The 10,581-nt window shown below is 44.1% G+C and overlaps 1 protein-coding gene and 1 long non-coding RNA gene across 2 annotated transcripts in view; both read right to left on the bottom strand.

Moving 5' to 3' along the window:
- The window catches only part of TOB1 (transducer of ERBB2, 1), a 4,313-nt gene extending 3,624 nt beyond the window's left edge, over positions 1-689 (bottom strand). The window contains exon 1 of the mRNA XM_021555080.4: positions 417-689. The gene's annotated coding sequence lies outside the window, so the exon portion shown is untranslated. The remainder of the gene's footprint in view (positions 1-416) is intronic.
- A 1,727-nt stretch (positions 690-2,416) lies between these two features.
- LOC146765825 (uncharacterized) overlaps positions 2,417-10,581 on the bottom strand; it is a 36,203-nt gene continuing 28,038 nt past the window's right edge. Inside the window, exon 3 of the long non-coding RNA XR_014949326.1 lies at positions 2,417-8,977. This is a non-coding gene — a long non-coding RNA (uncharacterized LOC146765825). The remainder of the gene's footprint in view (positions 8,978-10,581) is intronic.

Below are 10,581 nucleotides of genomic sequence, written 5' to 3'. Positions count from 1 at the left end.
GCAGTTTCTGGGGGACGCGAGCCCACCCGCGGCCCAGCAGCAGCCGTAAGCAGTGCGAGTTACATAACCAGGCAGTCGGCTCTCATTAGCTTTCTGCTCACAGCCCCGAGCTCCGGCGGCAGCAGGAACAGCATTTTCTGAGCCCGTAACAGAGCGGAGGAGGAAGAAAAGGGGGTATGTGAGGGCTGCAGGGCCCCTCTGTCCGGCACAGCCGGGACGGTCCCGCAGGGCGCTGCCGGAGCGGCCCGGCGCCCATTCCGCGGCCGGCAGCGCTGCCCCCTGCCCGGCGGGCCCGCTCGGCCCGGCCGCGCTTCTCTCCCAGCCCCTTCCCCGAGGAGCCGCGCTCCCACCGGGCGGTGACCGCCCCAGCACTGCCCGCCCGGGCCGGGCTGCGCCGCCTCACGGCCGGTACTCACCCAGGGCTGCGGGGGTAGTGCAAACAGTCCCGGCGGGGGTGTGAGCGCGGGGGGGCGGCGGCTCAGCACCCGATCCCCATCTCCGAGCGCCGGCTCTCTCGGCGAGGATGGGAGGGGAGAGGAGAGAGAAGAAAACAAAAAAAAATAAAAAAAAAAGGGGGAGGGGGAAGGGTCGGAAAAAAAAAGGGGGGAGGGAAAGGGGGGAGGGCAGCGCTGCTCACACCCCCACGACGGGCGCGCTCGGCCGCCGCAGCTGCAACCCCCTCTGCTTCTGCAGCGCCGCCCGCCGCGCCCCTATTTATCCCCTCTCTCGCCCCGCCCACCGCCGCGGGCCCGCCCAATCCCCGCCCACCGCCGATCAGCGCCCGCGTGGCCCCGCCCCCGCCCGCCGAGGCTCCGCCCCCGCTGCGCCGCTCCGCTGTCTCCTCACCCCCCCTCCGCCCCGGGGCGGCGCGCGGGGCCACGCTGACGTCAGCGCGCTGCTCGCTTCGCAGCGCCGTTTGACGTCACTGCCGACGTCAAACCCTGCCCTTGCGCCCCTCAGCCCCCCGGGTAGGGAAAGGGGGGAGCGCTGAACTACATCTCCCATGACCACCGCGGCCCGCGGGGGCCTCGGCAGCGGCGATGGCGGGGCCGCCTGCCCGGCTGGCAGCCCCCAGGCCCTGCGGGGCGCGGGGCCGCTCCCCACATCAGCGCCCGCGCCCCCTCTGCGCCGCGCCCGCCGGCTAAAAATACTCCCCACAGGTAGCAACGCCCGGCGATTGGCTGTCTGCCCGAGCGGCCGCCGCTGATTGGCCGGCGGGAGCGGAGGGCGGGGCCGGGCCGTGTTGTGGCGGGTGAGGGTGGCCATGGCGGCCCCCGGGCGCCGCGGGGCCTCCTGCGAGCCTTGGGCTCCGGGGGCACCTGGGATGGAGTCCGCTGGATGGGACCCACCCCAGCGGTGCAAAACATCCCCGGGCTTGCTCCCAATCGCCCTGAGGGCTGTTCAGCTTTGCTGCTGGGGCGGTTTTGTTCACAGCGCTAGCAGGACGCGGTTCTGGAGGACAAATTGTGAAGGGCTTTTTTTTTTTTTTTTTTTCCCCCTTTCTTTCTTTTTTTTTTTTTTTGCTCCGCCTCTTGCTCTGTTTTTATAATAAAAAAGCATTTTGGCATAAACGCTACGTGGGGCCCGGGAGAAATTTGGAAGTGCCAGTCAAAGAAATGCCTGGACTTTTAACCCTTTGTGGCTGAGAGTATATATGAGAATGGGAGGCAGTAACCCAAAAGCTGAAATATTAAGGGAAAGAAGAGAGTAATATTTAGGATTTTCCACAACTTAACATTTCTGATGGAAGGCTTAATTCATTGTAAAACATAGTTTTTATTCAGATGTATCAATGTTAATGCTGCTGGGATTGCAGTATTGCAAACAACTTGAAAATCTTGATTAAAACTCAAAATATTTACAATTTCCCTGTGTATTTCTCACCCAGTTTTAAATCTAGAGGGTTGTACATGCTTTCAGTGAAAACTGGGTCACTTGTCACTATGCTCCCCAAATGGGAAATAAAATGTGAAGATTGTAACATTACAAGCACTGGCAACTGGGAGACTACTGGGAACTAATGTATCTCTGGAGTCTAAAAGAGAGTCCTGAGTGCTTGTTTTGATCAAAAAGAGACGAAGTGAAACAACTCCCTTATCAGTGTTGGGATCCCTGACTCGGGAAGAATGATGTTTGAACTTTAATGATTTTAGAAGGTTAATTAATTACTTTACTAAACTATATTATATTATAATTATATTACACTATATTATACTAACTAGAAAACTCATGACTTTCTCCTGAGAGTCCTGACACAGTGGATCCAACTGGTCAATGAATCTAAAACACTAGAATATAATTCAGCAATCACCTTGGGTAAGCAATCTCTATACTACATCCCACAAATGAGATAAGAATTGTTTTGATTCTCTTTTCTCTGTTTCTCTCACAGCTTCTCTCAGGATTTCTCCTGAGAGTGCTCAGTCTCTGTTCAGAGGGCATGTGAATACCACACTCCCTAAACAGAAAAGGTGAAAAGACAAATAGAGGGGGTTGTTTTGTTTTAGTTTTGGTTTGACATGAGCGCTCAGGAGTCTCCGTGGAACAACAAACACACGCTGACAGGTGACATCAGCCACCGGTGATAGTTCAGCTCTTGCTCTGCTCAGCTCTGGGGTGGCAGCAGCAGATTTCCCTTTGAAGTGGGAAAACCTGCACAGTGCTGCAGATCAGTGTTTTCAGGTGAGATTTCATAAGGAGCTTTCCAAACCCGGTAACTGCTGCTGAGCTGCTAAAAAAAGCCAGGTTTTAGAAGCAGAGATTTCTTTTAAATGGCTTTAGTGCTACATGAGAAGCATTAGGAACTGAATTAAATGTACAGAGCAAAGACATTGGTAATCAAGGCAGCCATGGGATCCCTTAAAGCTGTAAAAATCAGGATGTGCTTTTCTGGGGCTTATGGAAAGGAAGCTTCTCATGCAGTCCACGCTATAGAAAAATCTGCTGTTAAATGCAGCTAGACCAATTTTTAGGTCCCTCCCACCCCAAACCATTCTATTAATCTAAATGTTGATGATGGGTCATTGACCCAGGAATAACCTCTTCGAGGATCAACCCCACTTGTAGTGTTCCAGTGAAAGTTTCAATTTATCCTTTTTGTCTGAAGAAATAAACTTTTAAACTGCAGTGATCACAGTGTGGTCTACATAAGGCATGTCAGATGTAGGTGGCCAAACTGTAGTAGTGTTAAATTATTAACACCAAAACCCAGAGTTTAATCCAGGATCATTTTTATTCTTAAAGCATCCACTGGATTTTTGATCCACAAGGGCAGAGTAAGGCCTGCAGTGTTTTTTACCCCTTTTGATTAATACACAGCAATAACAAAATGTCTGCCTCCCTGCTAGAAAATCTTTAAAAATGCAATCAATACAAAATAACCCCAGCAGCAAAATATTACTCATGTTGCCAATTCTATTCAGCTGGAAGATTAATGTTAAAAGAAAAGAAAAACTATATATTTTCATCTCTCCTGACAGACCTTGACAAGTCTTCTCCCCAGCAGAGCAAATCCACACAAGTATTTCAGAGCAGGGCAGGAGGCAGAAGTGAGATTAGAAGTGAGGAGACTTTCTTAATCTATATTAAATAAGAAGGGTTTGATCTCATGCCCTATTCGTAGCCAGATCCTGTAATGTTCGCCAGCAGACAGCCATCAGCAACTGAACTACAATTTCCACAGTCTGGGTCTCTGCAGAATAATCTCCAAATCTAAGATCTCTGCATTGTAAAACAACTACATTACCACAAAACCTTGCAGAGACTGCACAGACTTGACAAAGAGACCTTATTTTCTGATAAAGAAATCTAAATTTGATTTCTGAAATAATAACTAGCACTTTTTAAAAATCTAAATTAATATTGTTTATTGATCAACACATCCAAATCCAAAATACAGTTTGTTAATTTTAAAAGTTGTTTAAAGCAATTATATATAACAAAGAAAATTTTTACTAATTATGTCAACGAGGACAAGAATTTGAAAGCTGCAGGAAGGCAGGCTCAGAATTTCCACCACCCATCTATTTCATAGAATCCTCTTCTCTGCTAAATGAATGTTGAAGCACAGAATATATAGGATTTTTCCTGATGGTGGACATGAGGCTTTGTATCATACATTCCCAAATAGAGTGCAGTCTCTTTTTTAACATTTTCCTACTTGGAATCAAAATTCTCCTTTTAGCGTGGGAGCCAGGGCTTTGATCTTGAAAAATTGGAAAGCTTTCCTCATTGTATTCATCCCTCTCTAGCCCAATTTTATCCATTTGCTGATTTTAACATGTGTTCCTTTTCCCCACCATCTATCAGTGTGAGCAACCAGGCCTGGCTGCTCTCCAGCAGATATCTTAGCACCGAGTTTGAAATGGAATGTAGATTCTCTTACATTTCACTTTACCAGCAGTGATTTTTTCCATAAATACTGATTAGAAAGGGGATCTGGACCTATCAGGTGTTGCCCAGTACCAAAAGCTCCCTGACCACAAAGACTTTTTGAGGTGGGAAACCACAAAATCACCTTGTAAGTGACGTTTTTTCAATGGAGTAAAAAATAAGCAGGAGCAGAATTCAGGCAAAACACCCAGGTCACCTTCCAGGAGAGCCCCAAGTTTGTCTCTAATCTTGTGAATATATAATTTTTCAGGGCCAACATCAGTAGAAAAAACTGGTCTGCAGGAGATTAGAGCTCAGAGCTCACAAGGACATCACCCTCTCCTAAGTGGAATGCTACAATATTATAGTTTACCTAGAATAAGTTGATAGAATCCTGAGCAAGACACAGAAAGCAGCTTTTGGGTAAGAAGGAGAAATAAAACAAGGAGAAAAAAAAGATTTTGCACCAAAGCTTTTTTCTCCTCAAAGTTTCATCCAGCTTCAAGGATGAAACTTCAAGTAAAAATATGGGTTGTTTGTTTTGTCTGAAGATGGTGTAAGGTAGGATCTGCTCTTGAAGAGGAGCTTGATAAGCGACATTTTCAGAATGGGGTATAGATTCTGAGAAGGCCAGTAAAAAAGAGTGAAGTAAAAAAGAGGAATAAGCTGCTGTGAAAAGTAATGGTCACAAGTAGAGAGAAACTGTAAAAAGAGGGAGAGGGAATGGGAAATATTTTATGAGCATCAGAATTTCCTATAGCTGTGAAGAAATGGGCTGAAGAAGGAGGAAGAAAGATTGATTTCATACATTACAGAGGTTGACCTTTGAAGAAGTTTTATTAAAATCCAATATAATTTTTTACTCAAGTTCACCTTTGTGCTGGGATCCTGCCAGTTTAATGTCAGTTAGTTGTGCAGTATCTGTTAATAGATAAAATTATGAGGTGAGGACTGTCCTAGCTGATAGCCATGGAACTTCTAAGTTAATCAGGTTCAAGTGCTTTACCATGCTCATTCCAAATAATGATTCACAAACAGTTTTAAAGAGACAGAAAGCTGCTTTTTAAACTGTCAGTATTTTCATGGGGATCAAAAATAAACACTGAAGACTAAGGGCTGGTCTTTTGCCCTTTCAATCTCTGAGTAGATGAAGGTAGCTTAAAAACATCTCACTAGGAATTTACTTAAGAATTCTGTGTACTTAGCATTTTCCAGGAAGGCAAGTAAATATTTGTTTTCCTGAAAAGGGAATTCCAGGAAAACTGTTCAGTCTTATTCAAGAGAGATACTGAATGTGAAAAAACTAGGTAGTAAATGGGGAAAAAAACGTCTGTACAAAGAAATAGCTTTCATTCAGTCCATTTAAACTGAAAGAAAGAGCAATAGAGTGGTGGTTGTTTACCAAAACAGTCCAATAAATACAAAAATTCTGCTACTTTTTTTGTCATTCTGATTATCATCAGCTAGGGTAAAAATAATATCATCTGAGAACTAACAGGGGTCTCTTTTTGAAATAAATGGAAACTCTATTTAGGCAAAAATCCAGCCAATACCACCTTTCCTGACTAACCACACTGTCCTCTAATCCAAATCTGCACCCTTTGGCTCTCCCAGCAATGCTTTTTGTTTACTTAGGAAGGATCAGTGAAGCCTTGACTGTTTTCTAGGTCTTCAACAAAGTGATGTAGATGCACCTTGAATGAGAAGGGGGGGAAGGATGCTTCCATGCATTGTCAATTTATTATCGAGATTGGAAGGTGCCTCCATTTTTGGAATAAAATCCAGAACAAAAAATAATTTTAACATCCCCAGAAGATCACCCTTGGTTCTTGTCTAAGAATTTAAAACAACCAAGAACAGTGCAGTAAGAAGACATCCATATTTTAAGCTTTCAGGCAATCCCTTTTCTCTGGAGCGTGTGGCTGTTGACTGGGTTTCTTATGCCTTTCTGCATGCTATTCCTATCAGTAACAGTGTTTTATTCTGAGCACAGGGCTTGGAGAGTTTAATTAGTGACTACCAGGTGACAGGTACAATATCACCTTTAGGAAAGGCACTGGTTGGAGGTGTTGATACTGGGGCTGAAGGCAGTCTGATTTGAGAAGTGCTGGGTTAACCTGCTGTGCTCTCACGCTGTGACAGTGTGAGTGATGGTGACTTCAAAGTAAATGAGTTCAAATGTCTGTGTCTTGATAAATACAGTCTGAAAATCGTCCTCATGAGAAGATCATGAAAATATCTGCATTAAAAACAAACAAACAAACAAAACCCAACAAGTGTTTTTTTCTTTTCAGCTGAGCAGGAACCCAGTACTTGCGCAGACATGAAGAGCTAGTTGAGTGGAAAGATGTCAGGATATGACAGTTGAAGGTTTGACACTGAATCTTTAAGGGTATTACCCATGGGGGGAAAAAAACTCAATGGACATTTCTCCTTGAGCTTGCTGTGCTACAGATCTGGTCCTTACTCAGCTCCTATTAAAGTCCATTGAGTCACAGAGAAGGGAATGAAGATTCAAGCTGTGTGTTTGCTCCTGAGACATACATAGTAGATTTTACACAGTTTGTGCATCCTATTGATGTAAAGAACAGTTCATGGGAGACTCAGTCTGTCACTGGCATTGAAATTATCACTCAGTTCAAATAGTAAATCACTCATTTCCTCTCCAGTTTTTGATTCCTAAAGGTGTAATTCCCAACAAAATATAATAAATGCCTTAAAAGATTAAGCAAAAGGTCATGTCAGCATAACATCTTCCCTGAACTGATGTCAAAAGGTTGCATAAAGCCACACCTTGAAATCCCCCAGGATAGTGCTCATGGGACTTGCCAATAACACAATTTCACAGAGATTCTTCTGTTTCACTGGTCACAGCTCTTTACCCTGTGGTGGAGCCACCCTTGTGTACCTACATATATACGACCCACTTCATTAGAACAGAATGTTTTCTCTAGAACACACATCCCAGTAGGAGCCATTATCTCATGTGCTATTATTAATGCAAAGACTTCAGACAGCCCTGCACACAGCAGTGGATCTGTGCAGTCTCAAGAGTAGCTGTAACCAAGATCTTCAGAAGCAGGGATAAAACAGCCATGTCACACAATTACATTGAGTTTGGCAATGGGAAGAAGAGATTTCTGCTTGATCCCACATGACGATTTTCTTCCATGCTGGGAAATGAGCACTTGGAGTGACATACTTTTTATTGTAGCTAATGGAACTCAGATTTCTAAAGAAAGTGATTCTGCTGTGTGACCATATTATCTAAATTGCTTTGTCGCCAACGCATAAAAAACTGAATATAAAATTGCCTGAGTATAATTGAGTGCTGACTCACCCCCCGATTAGGGTAAATGGTGCAGTGTTCCAGGGTGCCTTGGAGCTTTCTATAGTCTCACAATCCTATGTGAAATCTCTTGATTGATTTTTTCCTCCTCCAAGCAAACTTATGTTTCATGCACCTATTTGAGGCTAGATGCTACAAATCCAGCTGCTGTCACAAGACATCTTCCCCCTGCTTCGTTATCTTGATCAATTTTCTGCTGAAACTCATCTTTCATCCTGGCTGGTGCAGTTGCCTCCCTTGAGATTATTCCAACTCCTGGCTCTCCATATTCATAGCTCCAACTCTAACTCTCTAGTTTCTAAGGCTATATAGCTGAGAACGTTTTCTCACAAAAAGCTTTTCCATAAATTCTCACAATTTCATTTCAGTCTAATCCAAGACTGCATATACACATGACACTTCTCAGAACAAACTTTTCATAAAACTACCTGCATACATAAGCAAGAAAATACAGACCTAAGTATTTTAAATGGATTGTTTTTTTTTAATCTTGAAAATAGCCTCATACTCGTTTGGAGGTATAACAGTGTGATTATGCTTAAAACTAGAAGAATTCTCAGGTTTGGAAATTTAAATATAAGAAGGGCAATTGTAAGAAGCAATGCCAGAGACCTGAGGTGAACTGAGCCACGGATACTGGGCAGAGAGCTCAGATTTAGCTGACTGTGGCAGTAAGTTAAACCAACACTTGTGCCTTGGATGATCTCTGTTTCAGCTCTCCCTCAGGTAGTGAAAAGAAAGAGAAGAAGAAGGGCTATGACCTAAATGAATTACAGCAATTATTAACCAGCAATCTCGCCTATGAGGATTTGCAAAAGATGCCAGCCCTGAGCTGGAGGATCTGGGAGTGAAACCAGTCATGGCAGTGGCAGAAATTGGTTTTGTTTCCAGTTATCTATGAATATCTCCTTTCTGGCTGGCTGAACTATTGAGCAACTGTTGAAAACTGAGTAAGGAAGAGGCTGAAATTTATTTCCTTTATATGTGGAACTGGTTTCATATCAGAAAATAAAGAGTGACTTCAACACATGCATCCGACTTAGGTTCTCCAGAAGCACTTGTTGCTGCACAGCCCACCTTGTTCCTTGGCAGGAATTGTAACTTTTGTTGTCTGATAAATGGTTTACCTCAAAGAGAATAAAGCCCATTTATCTCCAGCTCCAGAGAGATAAGTAATGCAATTGTTCCTTCACCAGGAGATCTGCTCCCTGGAAATTCTCTTCTGAGTTGGATGATATTTTCTTCAAGAGTTTCCTTCTGTAGAATAAAAATAAGTTTTGTTGAAATGCATTTCCAGAGAAAATCCCTTAAGAATAAAATTAATTGTAAAAAAAAACACCTTAAATTGGTAAGGAGGAGTAAATCTAAAATTTAGAGTTGATCTAAAGCTGGGTCAGAATCCAGCCAGAGTTAAGGATCTGGTCTCTTCTGGCTGATCAGTACGAAGACTGCACCTTTGCAAAATAAAGACACATTTAAAAGATGTAATGGGGGGAAAAAAGGAATCTCTAATGGTGAAAAAAGCAACACATTCTAAGATTTTAAAAAATGCTGTCAGAACCCTTCAAAGATAGGCATGAAATACATAAAAGCATCATGGCTTCCCCAGACAGGTTAGTGTTGGTTGTTACTCCCAGCCCAGGCTGCATTTGTCAGCTCTCACTTTGAGTGCCAGAAGTGTGTTTGAAAGCCCAATATTCCTATCCAGATTGTTCTTTCTAAATGTTTGACAGCAGCCTGCCCAAGTGACATAGAAATGGGCACAATTAATTGTTAATGTCCCCAACTCAGCTGAATCAGGGAAGTGCCTAGATGACAAGGAAGAACATCACTGGGGAGGCTCAAGGGAGGCACCAGGGGATTTGCAGAGGGGAGTGATGGATTCAATGTCTGCAGTCACTCCAACATTTAACCTCTTCATCTATGACAACTGGTGGGCTACTCAGCTGCCATTTACTGTTACCCTGCCAGGAGGAGTGTGGGCAGAGCACGGAGCAGAGCACCCTTGGCTGGAAGTCCCAACTCATTCTGCAGCAAAGATAAGCCCTTGGATGGAAATTCTTCAAAGGGATGAGGCCAGGCAGACTGTTACCATGGGCATCTTGGAGCAGGCAATCAGTCCTCCCTTTAATAGAGATATGAGATGGTCAGGGAAGAGTGATCTTCTTAAATGTGTTGGAAAAATGAGGCTGGGACATTTGTCATCTCTGATCTACAAAGTGATGGAGGTTCCTGAAGAAGCATCAACATCTGCACAATCAAACAGGAGAAACTCTGCTGGTCCTGCCCTGCAGCTTGTGCTCTAAACTATAACTAATGAGTATAAAGGCCCTGACAAAAAAGCTTCTACAGAATCCCTTTTCTAAGTCCTTTGGTTTTACTGGAATGTGTACAGCAGTAAAATTGATATAGCCAGTGGAAAGCCATGTCCTGGCCTGACCCTGCCACAGAAAACAACAAAAAGAAAGGGCAGGGATGTGGGGTCACGTTTGGGGAGGATCCATGATTCAGCATGTCTAAATCTCACCTAATTTGTCACATAATGAAGGAGTGGGGCAAACACCTGCAGCTCCAAGCTGCTGCTTCATTATGAAAAGGTACAACCTGGGCAGTGACGAGCATCTGAGGAATAAATGAGTTTCAATTAGGACAGTAGGTCAGAAAGAGCAAGATGATTCATATCCAGGATATACTCCAACCTTCCACAATAACACTCAGCAATTCTGTTCAGTTTTGCTCCTTCAGAGCACCCACAAACACCCTATCCTTCCCATGGCACTGGCAGGTAACAGGCAGAGAGGCTTGGGTGTGCACTGAGACCTGCTGATTCCTGGAATAATTGAACTAAGCTGGGAAAAAAT

This window comes from Lonchura striata, chromosome 18 (genome assembly GCF_050655825.1).
Source record: "Lonchura striata isolate lonStrDom1 chromosome 18, ASM5065582v1, whole genome shotgun sequence".
Taxonomy (NCBI): domain Eukaryota; kingdom Metazoa; phylum Chordata; class Aves; order Passeriformes; family Estrildidae; genus Lonchura; species Lonchura striata.
This window is presented reverse-complemented; position numbering and strand designations above follow the sequence as displayed.